This window comes from Triturus cristatus, chromosome 9 (assembly GCF_964204655.1).
Source record: "Triturus cristatus chromosome 9, aTriCri1.1, whole genome shotgun sequence".
Taxonomy (NCBI): Eukaryota; Metazoa; Chordata; class Amphibia; order Caudata; family Salamandridae; genus Triturus; species Triturus cristatus.
The window spans coordinates 126,351,774-126,374,240 of record NC_140592.1 but is presented as its reverse complement, the minus strand read 5'-3'; positions in this window follow the sequence as shown (position 1 = coordinate 126,374,240).

The window sequence follows — 22,467 nt, the reverse complement described above, 5'->3', positions numbered from 1 at the left end:
GGCATGCATGGCTCAACATGCCTGCCTCTACCACGCAGCCCGAACCACGAATACATCCTATCCACGCATTCCTTTACCACAAATGCCTTTACCACACATTATCGTTGTAAAGGCATGAATGGTAAAGGGATATGCATGATTAAGGGTTGCCACTAATCCGACCCCCACTATCCTATGCCCTAAAATTCAACCACCCTGCTCGGGGCCTAAACCTGCCCTGCTCTTAAACTACCACTTCCCCTCCCTTGAGGCCTAAAACCATGCCCTTTACCATATACAACCCCACCCCGCCCCACGCTGTGCCTAAAAGTAACCCCCCCCCCGCCCTGAGCCCTAATAACCTCTACCTTTTCAAAACCACCCTAACCCCTTCCAGTGCCCTGAGACCTAAAACCCTGCCCCAATTAAAAAACCTACCCTGATCCTCCCCGTCCTGACCCCTAAAAGCACCCCCACTCCTAAACACCCCCAAACCCAGCATGTTAAACTACCCTGTCCCCCAAACCCCACCCTGAGCCCCAAACACCTGCCCCCTTTCCTAAAGTCCCCTGACCCCACTGCCCTGACCCCCAAAAGCGACCCCCACGCTAAACCCTCCGAAACCCGGCCCAGCACCACATACCTGTTCCGCGTCCGGAGCAATTTCCCGATGATCCCCCAAGTATTCTGAACACTAGAGCGCTGTCTGCCTTAACCACGCATATACGCAATTAAGGTAGATGTGTAGTTCAGGCAAGAGTGGTTTCACTTGCGGTGTTCCAGAACACGTGGTCCAGGCCATGTTGTTCCGGGCATTTTCTCACTATTTGACACCTTGCTTCGCTATTCCATTTGAGTACTCAACATAAATTACACTTTTTCACACAAGATCCTATACTACACACAACTATGCATTTTTAAGAGAAAAATGCAATTTTGCAAGAATTATATTTTACACACTCGTTGGGTGGGGATGATGGATACAGAACCCATGGTTAGAGATGATGTATACAGAAGAGTTTTGAGCTAGAATGGACAAATGTGTGTTTCAGAAGTCCTAGATATGACATGTCCTGAAGGTGTTTGAAAAGGGAACAGAGAATAAAGGCCATAGCTAATCCAATTGCATATATGTTCCATCTGGTACATATAAAACGGGTGTGAACAAGCAATGTTATTGACGTACTACCACACATGAGAGGATCTATCAAAGTCATATATTGGGGTGGATTTGGATTGCACAGAGACGAAAAGGCTATGGATCATATAGGGAAAAATGGATTGGGATGGCATAAATAGTATGGGCAAAGAAGTCTAAGGCCGGCAGATAAAACGAATGGCCTAGTAGGAAAAATTAATGTGAGCCTAAAATAACATAAGAGGAGTTAATCTTTCCCAATGACGGCCTGAGTCTATGCACGATTAGCTACTTAGCCTCATCTCATCTAGGGGCATATCAGCAACAACCGGCGATAATTATCTCTCAGCGCTCTTAGCATGAGGATAATTATCGCCGGGTAACTTGGATTTTTATCGCTGAGATAGCGTGCTATTAGCAACGCTTATCTCCTCTGCGATAAAAATCCTAGCGCTAACTGCCTAACGTGAGATTATCGCTGGAAACCCAGCGATAATCTCACGAAATGTGGCATTAGCTTGATGATAGGGACTCACAAACCTAGCCATGATATCCACCTTCTATAAGATATCATGGCTAAGTCAGTCCTGAAGTAGGCGTAAGGAAAGTAGCGATAACAGGGGTTATCGCTACTTTTCCTGCCGCTATGCATCATAGCGTGGGGCTTGATGATAGGAGAAATGTCGCTTAGCAACATTTCTCCTGACATGTTAGGTCAGGAACGCCCACTTTGTATCTCATTAGAGATGCAAAGCTGGGCGTTAGGAATCCCGACGCTAAAGCAAGGTTTCACGCGTTAGCGTGGCCTTGTTAATTTGGCAATAAAATGATTGCCGCTTTTCGGTCGAAAACGGCCGCAAAAGCGGTAATAATTTTTTCTCGCCAGCTTGTAAATATGCCCCCTAGTCCCTTGAGGGTGAGATTTCCCATGGACTAAGGCAGGGAAAGTAAACTGGGTCACTTCATAAATTCAACAGAGGCCAAATATATATATAACTTTGTAAAATGTTGCTGTAAAATTTCACAGCAATACTTCTAAAGTCATAGAAATGAGGGGGTTGGAGTGGAGAGTGGCACCTTCGAAGGCTTGGAAGTAGGATACATTTAGGAACTCATGGTAAGGAGCATTTGTGGTGTCAAGGATCGAAGGTTGCGTGACACACATTGGAGCGGCATAAAAAAGAGATGCTTTGCTATGCACAGGTTGGGTGTAGTAGTAATTGTCGATAGGAGAGGTTTTGTTTAGCACTAAGGGTGAATGGTTTGACAACACCATTTTTTTTCAGAAACAACATATAAATATTAATAGTATTACTACAGTAGGTCCCTTTGGAGGCTTGAAAACAACCAGCAGCATCAGTTCACAAAAAACGTGTGTCTCTATGCAAAAAAAGGCCTTTTCCTATAATTATATTTAAGGGAAATATATAAAGGATCCCCTTAGCAAACCTATTTAAAAACTAGCTATCAGAAATGCTTTCTCTTTTTCTAAGGTGCCGATGGGGTAGACTGAATTGCCTCAGCTGGCTTCATACTAGACAGGTGTACACAAATAAATTGTTGTGCTCTATTGAAGTTAATGAGAATCCAACACCAGACACAGAACAGCGTACTTATAATGGCTACATTATGAAGGGGGGAGACAGGAGAGAGCAGTGCAATAGGACGTGTAGAAAAATGCAGACCGCAATGTACCTACTCGTGCATGTTTTCCTTCTAATATTATATTTATATATGCAAAGATTGGCTGGTAGGAATAATTCTTCAAAGTTTTGTATGTTTGAAGGGTGAATGTCAAAGAGCCTCACATCTACACCAAATGTCAGAGAAAATATGCATACGTCGATTTCTGTCTTTATAAAGCTGAGCTTTACGAATGGGCTCAGTACATGCAACAGAATGCATTCAGGTACAGAATTTCAATCAGGTACCTTTATAGTTTGTAAATAGAAAGGGCCATGGTGCAAGAGTGCCTGAGTTGCAGGGATGATTATTTTTGTGCAGGTAGGGAAACCTTCCTGCATAAAAACAATCACAAGAGGCTTTTCCTCTATCTATGTGTGCTGCAGAATGCATTACACATAGAAAAAGAAACAAATGAGGAGAAATAAAGGTATTTCTCTATGTTGTGCCTCCCTTGCGCCTCTCCTAAGACGCGTACGTTTTTGGCGTTGCTTTGAGGTTACGATTCCTCGTAAATCCGGGGTACTGTAAAAAAGACATGGGTGTTCCTGGGAATGCCCACAGCAACACCCAATGCACACAACTTTAATGCAGAAAACTGTGTTAAAGGATACAATATTTACAAAGCCTCATTAAGCAGTGAAAAGTGGCTTAATGATACCTGCCAAATATGGAGCAGGCCCCTGCGCCACCGGCGCGGCGCAAAAAGTGACACTCTGGTGGCGCACCCTTATTGTAAATGAGGCTCAAAGTTTTTAAACGCAGTATGTTGGAATGGGACTTTTTTGCAGGGGTACCTCAAACTTCTTGCTTTCCTCCTACTCTTTTTGCTGAATTGTTTTTGCTGGCCTTAGTACTCTGAGCACTTTACCACTGCTAATTAGTGCTACAGTGCATGTGTTCCTCCCCTAAACATGTTGACATTGGTGTATACCTGATTGGCATATTTAGTTTACCTGTAAGTCCTGAGTAAAGTGGTACCCCATGAACATAGGGACAATATTCTAAAAGTTACAAGTGGGCCTGCAACACTGGTTGTGCCAGCCACACAAGTTGTCTTTCAAACCTGTCTCAGGTCTGCCATTGCAGGGCCTGTGAGTTCAGTTTACTGCCACTTAGAACTGGCACTTAAAACCACTTGCCAAGACTCAAACTCCCCTTTTATTACACGTCACCTCAAAGGTAGGCCCTAAGTGACCCTAAGAGCAGTGTGCTGTGCAACTAAAAGACAGGATATGTACTTTTAAGTTGCACATGATTTGGCAGTGGCAAGAAGCAAAATTTGATTTTCACTGCTGTGAGGCCTACTCCCTCCATGGGCTAGAATTTGGAATTCTTTAAAATACCTTTTAAGCTGTAATTCCTGATTGGAAAGGAATAGCTACTTCATGTTTAATAACTTTGGAATTGTAGTGATAAATCCCCTTTAGTGATAAAGTTAGTTTTGACATTTCTATTTTAGAAATGCCACTTTTAGAAAGTGGACATTTATCTGCTCTTAATTTTTCTCTGTGTGCCTGCCGCCTGCCTCCAATGCACATCTGGGCTGGGTGGCAGCTACACTTTGTGCATAATCTCTCGACAGCCATAAAACAGAAAGGGCTGGATGTGGCAGTGGATACATCTGCATTCATCTGCATACTGATAGTGTTTCTGGCAGGGGAGGAAAGATGTAGTTCATACTAACATTTGAATAGGTTGTGTCCTGCCCTCATACAAAGGGCTGATTTACCCCCTATTGGTAGTCTGGAACCAGGGCTGGACTGAAAGGATCCTTGTGCACTTCAAAGAGTTCCTTAAAGTCACCCTCTACATCAAAGACACGTTTGAGTATAAGTACTAGGGCTCTGGCCCTACCAAAGAGGTACATTACTGGACCTGGAAGAAACTCTGCTAGAGTAAAGGCTGCTGTGCTGTGCTGAAGGTTTGCCACTCTGCTGTGCCTGACCGTTCGAGGAACTGCATCCCTGCTTTGTTGAGCTGTCCTGATGCCTGCCGGCCTCTGCCCTACTAGAGTACCAAGTGACTAAGCCCCAGCGTGACTCCATGAACTTACTGACTAGACCCCTGTTCTCCCGAGGTCTCAGGGACATCAAAGACCCTGGGATCTGCTTAATTTCAGCATTGCACCATCCTGCAAGTGGAAGCGCTCTGCTTTAAGGGAGCGTACCTAAGTGCCAGCTGATGCTACTGAGGATTGAACACTTTGCTTACATTCAGCTCCTTGCACCGTTCTGCAAACTACAAGCACTCCACTCTGGGAGAGTTAAAACTCATTGTTTGGGGAACAATCATGCTGGGCTCAGCACGACATGTGTTAGCATAGCAGAGACTCTGCTTGGTGGCTCTCTCTGCTCATGAATGCCTTTCTCCCAGAGAAGAGACAATCAGCCTTTTTAATCCAAATGAGTGAAGGCACTCCCAACTGGTTTATCTAATCGCCGCTACATTGAGAAAACTCACCTCAGTGCCGCCCCTTCAGTCGAGCCTGCATGTCGAAATCAACACCGCACCAAGGGAATCCCTCAGCGTGGCCTCTCCAGCAACGCTTGCTTGCCAAGTGATGCCATTGGAGCCCCCGCCAATTACCCGCCTCAGCCCAAAGGGCCTGAGCGCAACACCGGCATCGGAATACTGAAGGTGTAGGGTGGAGTGGGGGGGTCTACGGGGCAATTGCTACGGGCCCACAACTCTTTGCTTTCGGCTGAATTGTCGATTAACTCAGTCAAATGACCCACTTTTGGGACAAGGAACCAACAGTAGTGTGTTAACAATGGTAGCAGAACCCATACTTTGAAACAACATTCTGTTAACCTGATAACCTGAACTTTAAACCACTGCTTTTGCCTTGGAGTTTTGTAGGATTGGTCTTATTTTATTCAGATAAATAATCCATATTTTTCTAAACTTGTGTGGTCTTTTTGTTGTGTATTCATGGTATTACTGTGTGTGTGTTGCATCAATACTTTACACATTTCCTCTTATAATAGGCCTACATTCTTTGTGCCAAGTTACCAGAGGGTGAGCACAGGTCATCCTAGGTGTGGATCTAAGCTTATCCTGACTAGAGTGGTAGGTGCTGCCTGACTTAGGTGCATACCCTAGCCAACTAGAAGCACCATTTCTAACTCAGCACATTTTTTTTTTAAAACATAGTGTTAATTTTATAGACTCTTCTAGCCAACCAGTTGCTAGGAAGAGCAAAACATGCAATGAGAGTTCGACAACTTTTACTGCTTGAAACATAGTATTGGAGGGCAGTCTCAACAGAATTTTAACACATACTGCTTGAAACATAGTATTGGAGGGCAGTCTCAACAGATTTTTAACACATTTACCATCCAAAATTTCCACAATCATATCATGAATCTAGGCTTAACTTCTCTGTCCCATATAACAGCAGGGGCAGAACCAAAGCTTTGCAGGCCAAGAAAACAGGCTTGGTTGAGGGGCCCTCAAAGTCCATTTGAAATTTCTTAAACCTTCCCACAGTCAGCATTGCTTGGGTTTTTTAATTATCTAGGTGCAAATTCCATTGTAACTTTTTGTTAAAAGTCATAACCAGATATTTATATGACGACACCCCCTTTGCAATCATATCTCCAAATGACCACTTATATGGTACTTTTATTACCTAACACCAATGTAATAGATTTTTCCACATTAACAGTTTGGTTGTTCACCTGACAATACTGAAAGTATATAGTTTTCTTTGCAAGCTTACCTGTGTTACAACCAAGATGACCTGGGGCATATGTATTAAGCCCTTTTCCCATTTGCAAACGGGCCGATTCTCAGAATCGGCCCGTTTGCGAACGGGAAAAGGCCTTTTGGGATGTATCATCCCAAAGGGGCATCGCAAATTAGAGAATCGCAAATTTGTGATTCTCTATTTTGCGATTGCATTTAAGGAATTGCAAATTGCGATTCCTTAAATGCGATGTAACAAGCACCCAAGTTGTGCGATTTCTCCTTAAGAAATCGCAAATTACCACCAACTTCAAGTTGGTGGTAATTTGCGATTTCTTTGAAAGATGCACTTTTTGGCATTTTTCAAAGTGCCATGTGGCGCACATACATGCTCTTAGGGCATGTATGTGCGCCACATGCGCACACATGCTCATTTCAGGGGTGCATCAGGGTGTCCTTATGACACCCTTGCACCCTTGAAATTATTCTCAATTTGCGATTCTCTAATAGCGAATCACTAATTGAGAATGTCTTCCCATTCATTCTTATGGGCCTCCTGGCCCATAGGAATGAATGGGAAGGTATTCCTTAATTGCAATTCGCAATTTGCTAATCGCAATTAAGGAATGCCAAAGAATCGCTAACAATTTGCGAATTTTTACTTACATCTCGTTTGCGAATCCCAAATAGCGATTCTCAAAAAATCGCTATTCGAGAATCGCAAATAGAGATTTTGATACATATATCCCCCGATCAACAGTGTACAGTAAACATGGTAAAAGCTTCCTTTCCATACTGTTTCAGAATAAATGAGTAGCCTGTAAAGTTGCAGGTGGGTCTGCAGGGTACACTGCAAAAAGAGTAGGGTCCAACACACAACCCTGCTTTAACCCGTTATTAATCGTACTTTTCAGGGTCATTAAGACCCTCTTATCTAACATTTCCTTTCCATGATGTAACTCTTGTAGTAAGGCCAGCAAGTTGCGTGGGATTTTATACTATATAATTTTCGCCAAAAAATGGCCCAATCAACTAAATCAAAGACCATGCGAAAATCAAAAATCTGGAAAACAAAATCCCTCTGATTCCCATGAATTTTTGAGCCAGTATCCAGAGACCAAAGCAGTGGTCGATCGTTGAGTGACTTTATTTAAACATGCCTTGTTTGACTGGTAGAAGGTCATGCTCCTCATTCAGGCTTTTGGGTACTCCAAAATAGCTTTCAAGTAAATATTTAACCCTGCATTTAACAGACTAATGAGGCATTCGTTTTTAGAATAAGTAGGACCATCTCAGATGGGTCTTATTATTGTCCCTTTCCATCTACAGAAAAAGTCGTCCACTCATGGGGCCCCCCTCCTGTATCTGTACCTACCCCACTCACTACCTCTCCGTATTAGCATAGGTACTATAGAAACAAAAAACGAGAAGGAAATTACAGCCTCCTCGCTCACCTCTTTTTGCTACTTCTTTTGTTTTTATAACATTCTCAAATGTATCTATGCCTTCAACTTGGGCTACTTGCCTTACTATACATGGCATAGAAGAATTCATTTGGGCTAGTTCCTGAGATATATTCCTCAACAACTCTTTCAGTGTTTTCATGCTATCATTATTTAAGATAATTGCTTCTAGAATCCCATGCAAAGTTTTTTGCATGAAGATCAACACATTCCAACATTCGTAATGGTGACATGATGGAAGCCCTAGCAGTTTATATAGTGGCGTGTAGAGTCTGTCATCATTTTTGGTCGATTGTTTCTATCTTTCCTGACACCCTCTTTCTTCTTGGACCTCATCAACATTTGTTGTATCCATTCTGCCCTTTCTACCACCTCCAGCACAGTCTGAAAGGACAGAGTTCTGATGAATTATGTCAAATAGTCTTGCAGATGAAGGGAGAAGTGACTCAAATTGTTTATGGAGCCATTGGATAAGTTCGTGGCAAACCTCTTCTCAAAACTTAATAGTTCATCTACCAAAAGAGAGTCTGCTGGGATTTTCTCTGAGGGCTATGTATAGGAGTCCCACTTGCACTTTTTTTCCCTAAAGTACTTGTCCACAAGTTCTCTTATTGCGGATGCCAGATAGGTAGCTGCAGAATTACCTTGTGAATTGCCCACAGACCCCCCCTACTTATAGACAAACCTATGTGGGTTGAAGGCCCGGGCAGGTAAACCCATCCTTGCTGAATGAGTCATTTGGCTGTTTGTCACTGCCATCTATCACTTCTTTATCCCTAGTAGCCCCTACGCCCCTCGCTTGCCTGTGGTGTCTCTTTCTCAGTAGTGGCATCCTGTCAAGCATTGTGTTTGCTTTTTTTCAGCCACCTAGGTATACTACCAAACCAGTGACTGGGGAAATATATCCACAGTGGTTTTATTTGGCAGTATAAGGTGCTCTCAAAGAACCTGAATCATGTTGCAGACCCTACACCTTCATATAATTTCTCAGTACTTCACAGTTTCACTGTGATACTTCCCCATGGCTTCACAATGCTTCACAATGCTGTGGTGTAATGCACTGACTACTCATGGGTGAAAGGGTAGCTAATAGATGTACATTGATATCACGTCAGTTACCTCCTCCCTCATTGTTTGAGCCAGTGCCACCACCTCCACCCTGCTGGGAAAGTTTGAACTTGTGACTGGCTCAATGTGGTGCATACAGCTACACCAACACCAACAAAGCTGATCGCCCATGGGTGGCTGCCCATTGTCTAGCCCACTCAAGATCCAACAGTTCTGACTTCTGACTTCTACCTTAGATCTCAGCCTCCTGGACTCCTCTAGAGGTGGGCGATAATATTTTGGCCACTCCGAGTTATGCATGTAATATGGAGTTCCGGGCAAAGCCTGCCAACGGCCGTGAGGCAGAATTTTTTCTCACACGCGGCTCACCAACAGTAAGTTGGTGAATGTGAGTGAGATTTGACATCCCATTTGCGTGATTTATGTGCGCTACGAAGGTACCCTTGTAAGATTTCCCCAACATGCACAGTCGCGACCGTTCACGGTCAGAAAGTTGCCACTCGAGTAGAAAATCTACTTAAGTGGCAGCAAAATGCACTCAAGAAGCACGCCCTCTTGTGTGTCGTGTGATGCTGTTCTCACTGATTTTTAATGCAAGGAATGAGCTCCCTGCACAAAAAATCAGTGTGACATGCCTAATTCCGCCCGTTCTTGGAACTCCTCAGAATTCCATGGAGTGAAACGCCATGAATTCCACCCACCCCTAGTCTCCTCAGCCTTTTAGTACTGTGCCACGCCTCGCCATACGTCCGACATCCCGGCTCCCCGGATTCAGTGGCAGAGCACCTACCACCCAGCACACAGCGTCTGCCTGGGCCAATAAGACTGGACAAAAGGGCAATTGTTCTGCAGCTCATTTCTACCTTCTAGGTGCTCTGCCTGTTGCCGACAACTGTTCACAAACGATTCAAGGATCCAGAGGAAATCAATGCACTCGCCAGGCTACAATGGGTGGACATAAGTACGGCACTTCTGCAATCATGTGGTCTCGCATGACCAGATACTCGCGGTTGGCACTTTGATCTTTAGGGTGCTATTGTTCACTAAAACCTTGAAAAATTCATAACTTTGGTTCTCCTGATTGAATTTAATTTGTTTTGTGTCATTTTATTTCTTAACATGCTCTCTATTTTTCCAGATTGGTGTAGGATTTTTTTGTGCTCTGTTTTTACTTTATCACTGTGTGTGTGCTGCATACATACTTTACACATTGCCTCTAAGTGAAGCCTGACTACATTTGTGCCAAGCTACAAGAGGGTTAAGCATAGGTTAAGTTAGTGACTTTTTGTGATTCACCTTGACAAGGTCTGTGGTTGTTGCTTGAGTAGGTTTTTCACAACCTCAACCAATAACCCAATGTCTTACTGGCATGTTTTGTGTCTAGAGATTGAAAACCATAAAAAGAGAAGGAATCAATGTTCAAACCTTTAACAGGGAGATGGGAGTTCCCTCAGTCTTCTACAGAGTCAAATGTCTCAGATAACTCTTGCAACAATCTGACCAAGGTTAGTATCTACTCCCTACTGAAAGAGAAGATATGCAGACCATGGAGGATCTTGAAGGTCAACGTGTCCATTACTATTTGCTTGAGTGTGATGGTTTCACTCCTTATTGAACATGGCACGTCAGCCATGATAATGATACATCTGGACTGAACAGCTGGGTACTTGAGCAAACTTCAACAACACAGAACATTGCTGACAAATAATTATGGACTATTCAACACCTAAATTGAAAGCCCTGGTGAAGGAAACAATGCTGTTTAAGGCAATCTGCACATCCCCAGGGCACTACAGCACCACAGGCAAAGCTATCTCAAGGTCATCATACCTCCCAGTAGACTAAACACATATCAACTTTTCATGAACTTCTTGCCCTCTGCATAGCTAACTACAAAAGTGTTGGTGATAGGGTACTTTGTAAACCAGACTTCTCCCTTACAAATCCTCATCAGTTCTAGTTCAGGACTTCTGATGAATTCTTATGATTCATCATGGGTAATCAAATGCTGCACTCATTGTTATTAATCATCTCCACACCTATGGTTTCTCTAAAAGATTGAAAAAGGCATGAAAAATAAGAATTAGTGTAGAGGTACACACATATGGAAGAATAAGAAAGTGTGCTAAAGTTGTGTAAAAGAAGCATTTGGAAACTCTCTCCTTTACAGTGTCGGATCAAGTAGGAGGAGATTGACTCTTCAAAGGCAAGGACCGTGGAACCCGAGCTCATCATAACAAGATAAGACAAACTAAAGACCATGAATTAGCAAGAACCCACAAAATAATGGGAAACAAAAGGATGTAAAATGGATGTATACAAGGTCTACTGAATTATGAAGCATGGCATAGCTATTACATCTAAATGGGATTAAGAACAGTTTAAAGAATAAAGTGAAGAGACTAAGAAAAGGAGAAAAAGGTATTTTCTAAAGGAAAATAAAGACATATACATGAAATAGAATGGCAACATTTAATACCCAATATGGAAGTTCAAATTCGAAAGAATTTATGAGATTTATTCACGAAATAATAGACACATGCTATCTGCCAGAAGACTGCAGGTTAAATGTTATAATTGGTTTTAGTTATTGGCCAGACATATTTGAATATCCCTTTGAAAGCATGAAATTGATTCTGCCCAAACCTTTGTAATCAAAGTCGATGAGACATTCCTAACAAAAAAGGAGTGGAGTTCGATGATTTGGTCATTAACATCCTGAATCTAACTCAGAACTTTGTAAGATATTGTTCCTCCCTGCCAAGAATTTAGTTAGGGACTGTGTGAACGTGAAGGGCTGTCTTGAATATCATATGGGTTCTACTAAAATTTGATCATTTTTAGATGAGTTTTATGGAAATATGCTGATAACATTTTATATGAAATAAAATGTGTCAATTATTTTTTGTGAGAAAAATTAACCATTGAGAATTATATTTATTCTCCTGTTAGATTGGTTGAGTCCTAAAATCCGAACACAAAAGGAAATGGGCTGATTTAGTCTCAATATGATTTCCTAGAGTAAGAGAGACATCTTAGAGGACATTTTTGACTGTCCAGCATGCCTAGTTACTCTCCTTGAATAGAAATGCACCCTATATAGGAATCGTGTGGGAGGAGAGCACTTGGATAGCAGATTTCAATGCAGACTATTTTGTTTTTCCCTTACCTCAGCAACAATGTTCCATGCTGATGTTACAACAATCAGAACAAAACAATTTATGTTGCCCAAGTGATACATTTAACTTTTCAGTACGAAAAATTCATGTTGTCACTGAAGTTTCGTCAGTGACATGGAAGTTAAGTATTGCATGTAGGTCGGTTGTGTGAATTACACCACCCACATATATATTAAAAAAAAGGATGACTACAAAGTAGCACCATTGTGCTCGAGCTGGGATCCAGTTTAAGAATATTACAATGCCATGTGCTTGGAAAAAGTGCCATAGCCATAGAGGAAAGAATATTTATTATATTGGATAAGTCACCGCTGAAGTGTGCTTTGTAAACCTACAGCTATATGTGCTTAGTATATAAAATATGGCATACTACTTACATACTACAGGGGTATAGTAAATCCACACAGTGAACAATTGTCTAAAAATATTTTCATTGTGTAAAGATGCATTTTCCAGAAGCAAGTCTAGCTATAAACTAAAGGCCATATTTAGGTTGGTTTTGCATCACCCTTGTGCCATGCAAGGTAGCACAGGGCGACGCAAAGCCCAGCCACCCAGGGCCACCTTGTATGGCCCTGCATGGCTTGGTAAATGTGGAGTAACACAAGGCAGCGTGAGCCTCTGCCTTGCGTTACTCTGCCCCAGGGAGGTGTTCCATGGGTGGAGAATGGGTGTTCTCACACATCCACCCATAGTTTTTGGCGCATTCCCAGATTTACCAAGTGTAGTAAACCTGGAAATGTGTCAAATTGCTATGCCTCCCCAGGGGAGATATAATGATGAGAAATATGCTTTTCCTCTTTCTATGTCTGTTGCATTTTGCAGCAGACATTGAAAGAGGAAAAGGGCTCAGAGGATTGTTTTTGTAAAGGAAGGTGGGCCTTCCTGCCCGAAAACAATCCGGCCTACAACACAGGCACCCTTTCACCAAGGTGCAAGCATGCCTGCATTGGCGCTAGGCAGAGGTGTGTGCACCAGTGCAGACAGAGAGCAGGAAAACGCCGTATCTTGATAGATATGGAGCTTTCCTGCCCTCTTTCCCTCACACAGCACAATGCAGACATAAAGGTATATGCCTTCCTGAAGCCCTGCCTGGGTACATCTTTCAGCCTTGCACAGGCGGTGGATTTTGAGAACTAAAAAAACCACATCCCAAGGTAAAACCTTGGAGAGTGACAGAGATGCAATCTGAAAAAACACTGATGCAACCTCAGTGCGGTATTCCCCTAAACTTTTTACCTTCACACTTCCTGTTTTGCAGAAGTAATTTTTGTTGGCTTCAGAGTTCAGTGCACTTTACTACTGCTAATCAGTGCTAAAGCGCTTCCGCTGAGTCCTGCAAACATGGTAAAATTGGCTTACACCTTTTGGCACAATTAGTTTACTTGTAAGTCCCTAGTAAATGGTACTGTGTGACATGTGCCCAGGACCTGTAAATGGAAATCGAAAACTTTACTTCCAATTTAGATCAGGTTCTGTGCCCCTGAAGTGCTTTACATCCAAATGGTTTCCCACCGGGGATAACAAATGTCATGCATGTGCTAAACACATAGAATCATACACGCATGTGCTTTTTGCCTGCCCTGCCTACGCTGGCCCACGGAAAGCTTGGCTGGCTTAGATCTGTAAGAACCTGGGTACAAGATGACACAACATAGCCCTGCGAATCCTCTGCACTGATCCATCCCCCAGGTACGCAATCCCGGTGGCTACGTTTTTGAGGTGGATGTGGCACATACTTTCTAAACAAATCAGGGCTGGATAATGATCATGATGAAATCCCCCACTATTGTGTAGGTGCATGTGTAGGCATACCAGGTCCTGCACCGTCCATTACGCCTGCCAAGGTGCTTGAGACTGTTTTGCACTTGTCGTTTTTAACATTGCTTTTAACTCTGCCTTATCATATTATGTGTAATATAATGATAGCTCTGATTGCTCTTTTGCACACATGTTTCAACTTCGATTTTAACCTTTTGTAATTCTGATTTTTAAACTTTTTATCTGTAAAGCTTTTATGGCTTGCACAGTCGAATAAAGCTTCTTTGACTGACTGACTGTAAATGAAATGCTCCCAGTGGGCCTCCACCACTCATTGTGTCATCCATTAAAGTAGCCTTTTAAAATATGGCTCAGGTCTGTCACTGTGACATTTTGATCTGTCAAAATAAACATTTTGGCAGGCCTAATTTTTCAATTTTAATACATACAAGTCCCCCAATAAGGTAGGCCCTAAAGGCTCATGGGCCAGGGTGACTAGTATTTAAAAAGTAAGACTTTTCAATGTCCTGGCAGTGAAAAACTCCTAAAGTCTTTTTTCATTGTTGCAAGGCCCATCTCTCCCATTGACTAACACTAGGTTACGTTATTACATTTAATTGGGAGCAGACAGATATATGCTGTCTACACTAAAATGAGCTGTAATTTAAAATCCTTTTTAATGGCAGAGTTGGATTTTGAGTCACAATTTTGAAAATGTCACCTTTAGAAAATTGTCCTTTTCTTGTCCTAACCATTTGTGTCTTCTGCCAGTGTCCTGTGTCAAATGGCTGCGAATGGCTTGGCAGTTGGGTTTGTGTATTGCTTTCAGAAAGTCACACAATGGTGGCTTAGGTGTGCACAGGATTGTCCCTCCTGGCACAATGACTGGGAGGTGCTATACTGAGCCCCAGTCACATATCAAAAGGCGTTGCCTCCTGCACACACAAAATAATCTGACACAAGGCCTACTCTGCATTTTGTCATCCCAGACAGGGGAAGAACTTTCCAGACCAGATGTGGGGGTAGGACAGGGAATCCCCTCACACAAAGGCTGGCAACAGGTATAAACACAACATCCAAAGCCACTCTTTAGGGCTATCCTGGACCTGTGGACATTACAGACAGACTGCCCTGCTGCTAGAGGATTACTGTGTTGCTTGAGGACTACCATGCTGTCTGAGAAGAAAGACTGGACCTGCACCCTTCATGGCAGGCTAAACTAAGTGACTCCAAGAGTTAGTTGGCTGACATCCTGTGTGAGCTACAGGACACAACAAGCTCTGGAGGCCTCCCTGGAACTGCCCAGATGACTTGATTTTACTGGACCTGCATGGACCTGCTACTGGACTTGGCTGGTCCCTGCTGGCTTCTATTGGGGTGAGTCCCTGATCCGCAAGAGCTGCCTACTCAGGTCCTAGACCCTTGGCTAGTATTCAAGTATACTCCTTGACAAGAAAAGGTGAAAGTCCTGAAGCTTGGACTCCTGGTGACCCTCAAGTGGCCCATTAGCGCCAAGACTCTGTCTCCATTACGACTCCGGTGAGGCCTGCGCTTCACACTACAGTGACTGCCAGTGACGACTGGCAACATGGGAGCTGCACTGCGCCTACAGCCACAGCCTGTGGTGATCTCCGACACAAGGATACAGAAACAACCGTCCACAATACCTGACTGGCTCAGCCGGCGATGCCCATCCACAGTGACGACCATCCATCATGCTGTATATGCTATTTGCGGCCTCCTTCACTGCAAACAGATATCTTTGCACCAGACTTTGAAGGAAACTCTTCAGCAAGACAAAACAATACCTGTACTTTATCTGCACTCCATCGCAGTTGGCCTGAACTTCTGACTTTCCCCCGGTCTAACGTGACCAGATAACAGCAAGTGGCGCTTTGTGCTTTCAGGCTCTTATTTTCACAAAAAAGTATAAAACGGAATATCCACAGTTCTACCGATTGGATTTTTGTCATTCTGGTATCATTTTTTTAATTAAAATGTACTCTATTTTTTCTCAACTTTTTTTCTTTTGTTGTTTTTCCACTTTATTACTGTTTGTGTGCTGCATAAATACTTTACACATTGCCTCTTAATTAGACCTGACTGCTTTGTGCCAAGCTACCAGAGGGTTAAGCACAGGCTAATTTAGTGATTTTTGTTATTCACAAGAATTGCGGTTGACAAGAAATGTGGTTGTTGCCTGAGTGGGGATTTCATCCCTCATACCAAATAACCCAATCTCTTACAGGCACTAAAACCAATGGCTTCTGCAGGAGCTTGACAATGACCTTGCCCCACTGGAAGACTAAAAAAGACTAAGTCCCAAGGTTAAAAAGTGTGACCCCTTTGGTGTAGCGGACTGCTCATAGCAGTCTGCCTGATATCGCACCTAGGTCCAGTCAAGTGCGTACTGATACTGCATTATTTGTACTTTCCTTTTTACCCGTGCAGATTCTCTAATTTTGACAATTTTTGTGACTTTTTGCTTATGAAAAGTTTCCCCATTCGAAGAAATTGGTTTGGAAATTTTATTGTTGTTTTCTTTACTTTAAAATGAGAGGTGCTGCTTAAACTTAGATTGCATTTCGGTTGCTTGTGTACAGCTCCAGTGGTGAAGCAGAGATTCTGTAGGAACTGTGTTTTAGCATAACCTGGGGTTGTTTACGAAGTTGATGAGGGTACAACCATCCCCAGTTACAGACCCGTTTAATGACAATGAAGGGGGAACAAAGAAGCTGCAGTTGTAGTGCAAACGAAGCAGTGGTGTAGCTAGACCTTTTGCCGCCTGTGGCGGTCCCGACATTGGCGCATGTGAGATTGGGGGAGTGTTGGTGGTTTGGGCGCTTGCCGTCCCGCAACAGCCGCTGGTAAGAGATGGGGAGGCCGCCGCACCCAAAACTTGTGACACCCAGGGTGGCCCGCCCCTCCCTTGTTACGCACTGAAGCGAAGAGTACATGACTTTGCCATTTGATAGAAGTCCATAAGTAGAAGTGGACCTAATCACTGTAGCAGATGTTGGTGATACATTAGTTCTCTTCACTTTTTGGGTATTTTGGGAATTTCCTTGCATTGCAGTCATTTTGAAATACTAAATATGTTTTCTGTATCATCCTGAACATCCAGAAAGAAAGTTTGTAGACACATCATTAAAGATGGGCATTGATGGGGACTAAGACGTGGGGTCAGTAGATAAGGTGCTAATGTACTGTAAAGTCAGCATAAATAAATTTCAGGCTCGATTTGCACGTGCGTACGGAGTCCCTACATAGCAGACGTCTGGACTCTCCTGTAATCAGCCAATGAATGTATAACTATGCGCGGTTATCGTCATGCATAGGAGGGCTGTGTGAGTCAGCAATAAACTTGGCATCATAGCACACCGAGGCTAGCAAGAGATGTTTGTGAGTGGAAACAAAATCTTGACATGAGGATGCATAAAAAAGGCCTGAGGAGCGATATGTGCTATTAAAAATAAATCGGTTTCAGGAATGCTGAGAATTCATAAATACAGGTTGCACTCTGTTTCATTATTTATTAGCATTAAATTGAAATACATGAATGTACATTTCTACCATCTTTCGACAGATTTCTTGGGTTAGCCTCACAGATTTTCACTTTTATTCCTATAGAAATGTGAAAATATGTTTGCAGTCTTTCACAGAAATGTTTCCAATATATGAGCTATCCCTAATCATAGGTATATAGGGTCGATCCCTAGGGTCTTCCCAACAGTGACATGACCGCTTAAGTGATTAATGTATTTGTTCATACTGAGTCAGATTATGGAATAGGCCTAGGAGTGCAGAAGGGCTTTGTGCTACATTCCTAGGGGACGTCCCTGCTACAGATAGGGCTGCAGTCTCCTCTGTGATACCTATTGCACAGGCATACCTTTTACAAATGCATAATGCAAAGAGGGTGTTACCATATTTGCTTGGGTGCCTGGTGCCATACAAATGAAGGGGCATCTTTGGTAGAGCACTCGTGCCTTATTACACACGTTGACTCACAGGCACAGAGGGGCATATGTACAAGTTTTCTTAACGCTGTGTACCGCTGAAAACTATCGCCTAGTTAGCGACGTATGTACAAGAAACCGCTACATGGCGATAGCTTCAGGAATCAGCGGTGAAAACTGCCGCTAACATTAGCGTGATGGTGATAGGAATTTCGGCATTAGCAGGTGAAAACCAACAAAAGGCCCATTAGCTGCAAAAAAACACATGTTAGTCAGCCTGGGCCAAGTGCAGTACATATCAACAACCCCCTCAAGCCAACCAACATCCAGGATGACCAGGATGAGAACCTGGATGCATCGCTGGACCTGCATCTGGAGCCTGGATGCTTCGCAGCACCTGCATCTGGAGCCTGGATGCCTCGCTGGACCTGCGTCTGGAGCCTGGATGCCTCGCTGGACCTGCGTCTGGAGCCCGGATGCCTCGCTGGGCCTGCGTCTGGAGCCTGGAGTGGGATGCGGAGGTGCTGTGGAGTCGATGAGCTGTGGTGGTAGTGTTGTAAATTAAGGCAGAATGTGATTAAGCATTTACTGAAAACATTAGTGTTTCCCTTGCATCGTGTTTTCCTCATTATGTTGGCCTAAGTCCGGACTCCATTTTGTATTGACATGCTGCCACGTGTTCACCACGAGGAGAGTCCGACCTCTGTGTTAGTTGCTCTTGTAATCTGCCTAGCAACAGTTATAAATAGCTCCCTCTTGTCCGTCTGGCGCACGCCCAGACTTGACCACATCTGTTATAATTAGCTTTGCTTGACCATGTGTTTTCGCGGGCCCAAGGAGTGTGTTAGCTCCGCCCATGTATTGATTTGGTATCGAGAATGACCCTAAATGGTAATGTTCTTCAACTCTGTGGTATCCACCCACTTATGAGCCCCTCTGTTGTGTATAAAAGGGGACAATGTACGCAAGTTCTTTGTGCTACTCCTTGCAATACTGAAGAGTGTTGTGTGGATTGTAGGACCACCCTTAAGGGTTAATAAACGTTGTTTTTGTACTTTGCAGTTTCCGTGCCAACTTCCTTATAGATTTCGTTACAGAAGAGCGAACCCTTGTCTCTTGCGGGCCTAGCTGGGGCTTGTATTCATCAATTGGCGCCCGTCACGTGGGGCTCATCGGCGACTCGGATGCCCGAAGGACTGGTCGCGACGAAGGTGAGGAGTTTGGCCGGGGACGTGATCACTGCCAGCGGCGTCTTAGCCTTGGCATCCCGAGGTTTTTCTTCCTTCCCTTCCGAGCTGACCATCTGGGTGGCGCCGGTCATCGACTGAGACCTCTTCTGTCGGTCCTGCCGTGAGAGCCGTTTGGGCGATTGTGGAGCTTAGCAGTTGGAACCTGGACTCTTGATTGGTAAGAACCGTTGTACGGTACTTGCTCCGAGTTTTGAAGCCTGGTCTGGCTATTTGAGTTTGATTGATGGTGACTAGTCATATTTTGAATTTGTCTTTGTGAAAATATATGCGTTGCAACACATATAGGCAGGTAATGTGGAGAAATTTCTCCGGAGCTGTGTAAACTTTGAACGGCGCAACGATTAAGTGCCATTTTTCTTGATAATACTGCATATTTTGCATTATTCCTAGCATGCCTGCTTTTAGCGCACTTCGTAAGTGGTGCTGCTGTCTTGGGAACCGGTTGAACCTCGAGGAATCTGCTCCAGCTCCCCCAGAGGGGACTCCTAATAGGGATATGTACGTGAAGCATGGTCTTTCTTCCATAATGTACAGCACGTTATGGAGGAAATATACTACGAAGGATCCTGAGTTGCGATGGCCTTTGTATGGATCGTTTGATATACGTAAGATTGAGTATGTGGAACAGTGTATGTGTAAGCGACGTGCTCGTCAGGATATGTTTGAGTGTGTGCGATTATGGGTGAAGGAAGTGCGTGAGCGAGAGAAACGTGAGAAAGCACTGTTTGATAAAGAGCAACGGAAGAATGATCATATGCGAGCGCAGGAAGCGAAGCGTTGGGAGGACAAAGAGCAAACGGACAGACAAGAGAAAGAGCGTAGGCTACAAGTTTCGGGTCAATATGTTGTTCGTCAGCCGCTTTATCCTGTCCTTAATAATCCTGATGACGATTTTTATTTACTAGATCGCTCTCCGCCCCCTTATGTTGGCGCATCTGCTCCACGGCCGCAAGATTCTGGCCCGGCTCCGGGTAAGGTCGACACACGGTCCATGTTATCGGCCGAGCATATGGCTGAGCTTCGGAAACTTTCCCTCCGTGCACTTAAGGGCAAGATGTCTATGGATGAGTTGTTCCATGCTTGGGGGTCGTGGCAAGATAGAGAGAGGGTGTATTTTCTGTCTCATTTTTCAGAAGAAGTAATTGCTGCTTTCCGAAAATATTCTAGTATCCTTGAGCCTGACGACGTGTCTTCGGATGCCGGAGCATTACGTAATGGTGTCTTTTCTCCCCCTAAGGCTTCTGAGGCGGCTCGGCGGCTGTTCGCTTTGCGGGACGAGGTGCTGGCCCTTAGAGAGAAAGCACGTCAACAAACGGAGGAGGAGAAGCAGTCGGATTCGTCTGCAGCAGGGGGCCACCCATCCGCCTCCCAGTCAGATAAGGATGACATAGTGCATGTTAAACCAATGCGAGAGGCGGCGCCTCTGTATGTTCCTCCTAAGGGAGCAGGGACTAGCTCGGATATTAACTCCGCCGATGCAAGGGGATATTTTGTATATAATTGGGTTTATACTCCATGGCATAGGGCCGATGTTATGGCATTAAAGAATGCGCTGCCTGACCCCCGCAAGAATCCAGCGGCCTTCTATGAAGAAGTCGAGGGGGCCTTGAATTCTTGCATTATGACCTTAGCGGATATAGACCTATTCTTTGGCCTTATCCTACCGCCGGATACGTGGCGCTCTGTTCGGAAGGTAGATGATGCGGTTGCCTTCAAGGCCCGGTGGTCTGACCTTGAGGATGAGGATAGGGAACGAAAGCCCGCACAGAAACCACCCCAGAATATTTTAGATCTCCCTGCGGCTATTGTGGCTAAGTTGAAGACGATTATCCCCCCTAAAAAGATTGACTGGAATATGTTAGCTGCATGTAAACAGAAAGTTGACGAGTCAGTCGCGGACTTCTTTACGCGTTTTGAGGAAACGTTCCATGATTTTAGTGGCCAGTCGCTTACTGACGACACGGGCCGCCACCTTTTCGCGGACAAATATGTGGCTAATCTGCTGCCGGCAGTTGCGGCCCGGTTAAAAGCGAGTGAGAGTTCTTGGTCCTCCGCGACACCGACGGCCCTTCTGACCATCGCCCAGTATTATGAGCGTCAGGAGCACGAGGCGAAGGGCCAGGAGGAGAAGAAATCGAAAGATCTTAAAACCAAAGTGATGCTAGCACAAGTATATGGCCCGCCCCGCCGGGGTAATAATAATAGGGGAAGGGGCGGATCTTATGGTCCCCCTTCGGGCCGATCGGATTTGAATAGGAACCAGTGTGCGTATTGCAAGCAGTTGGGCCATTGGGCCAGGGATTGCCCAGCGTTGCGTGCTTCGCGTCAGGGGCACACTCCGGGTGGCCCGAGAGGTAGAGGGGGCTTCTCGAACTTTAGAGGGAATTCCAACGATAATGTCCGTTTCGATACCGCTGGACAGCACCGAGATAGCTCAAATGTTTTCGATCGTCAGCACCAGTATCATGTATCGGACATCGATCGGTCGGGATATCATGATTCTCAGCATGCATAGGAATGCGTAGGATGGGGGTCCGAATCAGTTGAGGTGCCGGTCGATCAGACGGGTCCTTATGTATCGGCTGAGGTTTTAGGTTCTACTGATCAGTTCCTAGTGGATACAGGAGCGACCCGTAGTGCATTGTCTAGGTACTTGGTTCCGGGGGCTCCCCCATCCGGCTCAATAGTTACATCGGTAGGGTTTGACGGTACACTCTCCCGAAGCCCTCTTTCACAGCCCCTTGCATTTAAAGTTGATTGTTTTTCTGCGCCTTGTCCGTTTCTGCTTGCTCCGTACACACCGGATAACATTATGGGCCTCGATATGTTAAAGTACTTTAGGGCTACAATTCGTTGTTCCCCTGAGGGTGTGAGGGTGATTTTAAATGACAACTACCCCCGATCTGGGCGGATGTGTACAATCTCAGAGGATGCGTTGTTGGCTACCCTCCCCCAAGCTTTATGGGCGACTTCGGACACAGATGTCGGACAAATGGTGATTCCTCCGGTCCACATTAGTGTCCAGGAGGGGGCGGTGCTACCGCGCCTCCCACAGTATCGTATTTCCCAGGAGGGCGAGGAGGCTCTCATACAGATTGTGCAAGACCTGATCGCAGTAGGGGTAGTGGAAGAAGTTCCCTATAATATCTGTAACAGTCCGATTCTCCCTATTCTGAAAAAGGACACGGATGCAAGGGTCTATCGGTTCATAATTGATTTGAGGGAGGTGAACAAGATCGTGATACCTCAGTACCCGGTGGTTTCTGATATCACGACGTTGCTTACCTTGGTCCCGCC